This window comes from Dama dama, chromosome 15 (assembly GCF_033118175.1).
Source record: "Dama dama isolate Ldn47 chromosome 15, ASM3311817v1, whole genome shotgun sequence".
NCBI lineage: Eukaryota > Metazoa > Chordata > Mammalia > Artiodactyla > Cervidae > Dama > Dama dama.
In genome coordinates, this window is record NC_083695.1 from 4,700,230 (window position 1) to 4,703,050 (window position 2,821).

The window sequence follows — 2,821 nt, forward strand, 5'->3', positions numbered from 1 at the left end:
GGAGAACTCTTGAGAGTCCCTTGGACTGCAAGGAGATCCAACCAGTCAATCCTGAAGGAAATCAGTCCTGAATGTTCATTGGAAGGACTGATGCTGAAGCTGAAACTCCAATACTTTGGCCACCTGATGTGAAGAACCGACTCATTGGAAAAGACCCTGATGCTTGGAAAGATTGAAGGCGGGAGGAGAAGGGGACAACAGAGGATGAGACGGTTGGATGGCGTCACCGACATGATGGACATGAGTTTGAGTAAGCTCCGGGAGTTGGTGATGGACAGGGAAGCCTGGTGTGCTGCAGTCCATGGGGTCGCAGAGTCAGACATGACTGAACTGAACTGATTGCCATGCAGTCCTATGGCTGTAAGGTATTGCCACAGGCACACAGCAGTAGATGTCAGTGACGTAGTTCAGGCCAGAGGAGTGCAGTGCACACCTGGCAGTATGTTAGCTGCCAGTGAGTTGAGAGGTATAGTCCAGTGACTTGAGATATGGCTGAATCCAGGCCTACAAGCATTTATGGGGAACTTGGCTGACAGCGTGCACTTCCATGGCCATAGGACAGCACAACAGGTGTGCACATGGCAACAGAAATTGGTGACAAGAGTCAGGCTGGCAAGGACTTCCCTGGCAGTTCAGTAGTTAAGACTTTGCCTTCCAGTGAAGGGAGTGTGGGTTTGATCCCTAATTGGCGAACTAAGATCCCAGGTGCTTTGTGGCTAAAAAACCAAAACATATAAAACAGAAACAATACTGTAACATATTCAATAAAGACAAAAAAAAAAAAAAAAAAGAGGCTGGCAGTATGCAAATGCACAGCTAAAGGAGCTAACCTCAAGGGTGCCTATGGTGGTGGAGGTTAGCTGTGGGGTCTAGGCTGGTGTCTTACACTCACCCAGCTGCAGAGGTCTTGACTATGTGCTCTTGTGGATCCCAGGCTCTGGAGGAGGGAGTGGAGCTGAAGGGAGTAGAGAAGGACTCAGGCAGCTGGTGTCTGTAAATGCAAATATCTGTTGGGCAAAAACTGGTGATATCTGCAGGGACTCTGTGGTTGTGCTGGCTGTTGGTTTCTTCAGTGCTGGGATCCTCTGCAGAACAGCTGACTCGGAACCATGGTTACTCCCACTGTGTGACAGATACTGGTGGCCCTTGCTCTTCTTCCTTGTTCCTAGCTACCTCTGTTCCCCTCAGCTGTGCCAGTTTCTGGGTGGAGTGAAACCTAAGTGAGTCCTTCGTGTGATGACCTGAAAGCTGGGGAGGCTGGCTGCTTGCCTGCTCCTCCTTTTCCAAGAAAACTCTCTAGCTGGGTTGTCCCATCTGGCACTGAGCCTTGGTGGCCAGGGTGAGTGGGGTGATGCAGGAAAATGAAGCAGTACTTCCTTTTGAGTTCTTCTCAGGTTTCTTCTTTTGCTCTATTACTCAGGCTTAAGTGGACTCCTGAGCTCCCTCAGAGCTGTTTTTGTTCCTGGATAATTATTTTTTTATCTTTGTTGGGATGATGCTGGGGTCTGCTACTTCACCATCTTAGTGACATAAGTCTCCAAATTTTTTTGTTTGACTTTCAAATAACTCCTAATCAATTGTAAAATTATCTGACTCCTATCTACTGATTGAATGAATAAATTTAAAATTTACTTGCTTATTTAAGTCCTATAACTCTATAAAGTAGGTACTGCTGTCGTTCACATTTTAGAGAGGGGTAAACTTAGGTTTTCAGTGGTTCAACTGCCTATGTAGAATCACAGATGTATTAAGTAGTAAATCTGGCCATGTATGCAGGCATAACTCCAAAGTCCACGCTTCTGAACAGTGTGCTTTACTACAGACCACTAATACCCCATAGCCTCAGCTCTTACCAGAGAGCCTTTAACAACCTTCCTCAATAACAGTCATGGACCTTATGCCCTGGCATGTGCAGCTCTAGAAAGATCTTCTGGAATTAATATGTATACGTTTTACTTCACACATCTGGCTGCTGACCTAAGGAGCTTTCCTCAAGGAAAGTAACAAATGCAACCACAGCCCATCCCCTGCTTAATTCCAGTCCTTATCCTCTCTCCTCTGCACTGTCCCCACTACTCTGAAACACAGACCCTGGAGCATAGCCTGTCTTCAGAGGCCTTTATCTGAAGGTTAAGTCCAGGGCAGGCACAAAAATATTATGGGCATGAATTAAAATGTAAATGGAGAGGCATCTGGAGAAATTTTGGATTCTATCCACTGTAAAATAATCTCAATTCCTTTTCTGATTGTGAAACTCCACAGAACCCAAAAGTGCACAAACTTCCTTTCCAGCTCTCTGCCCCAACCAGGTCTCTGAAGGTGAGATGCTGGAGCCTTGGGAGGCTGGAGGCAGTGACTTCACATGTGCAGAGCAGAGGACTGCACCTTGCCTTCCCAGTGTCAGAGGCCCAGTTCGTCACTTTTCTGGATTCAGTGGATATTAACTTCTATGGTCCCTCCTTCAGTTCAGTTCAGTTCAGTTCAGTGCTTCCTAAATAAATAACCACTTCTCTCTGGAGATGCTCCTCTTTTATAATCCCAAGAAGATGGTTTGGAAATGGGCTATAATCACACCCTGACTCTATACTAACATAAAACTACCACAAATGTACGTCACCAATATATCCACTTCATTTGTGAATACAGATACAACATTTAAATAAAGCTGAAAACAAAGGCCAACAATTAAAAAGTGTCATATCCATGATAATCAGAGTTTCTCCTGGGTTGCAAATTATGTTAAATTGGAAAAATTACACAATGAAACAAAAATGAAAAAAAAAACAAAAAACAAAATATTAACCAAAGGAAACCCCCTTCT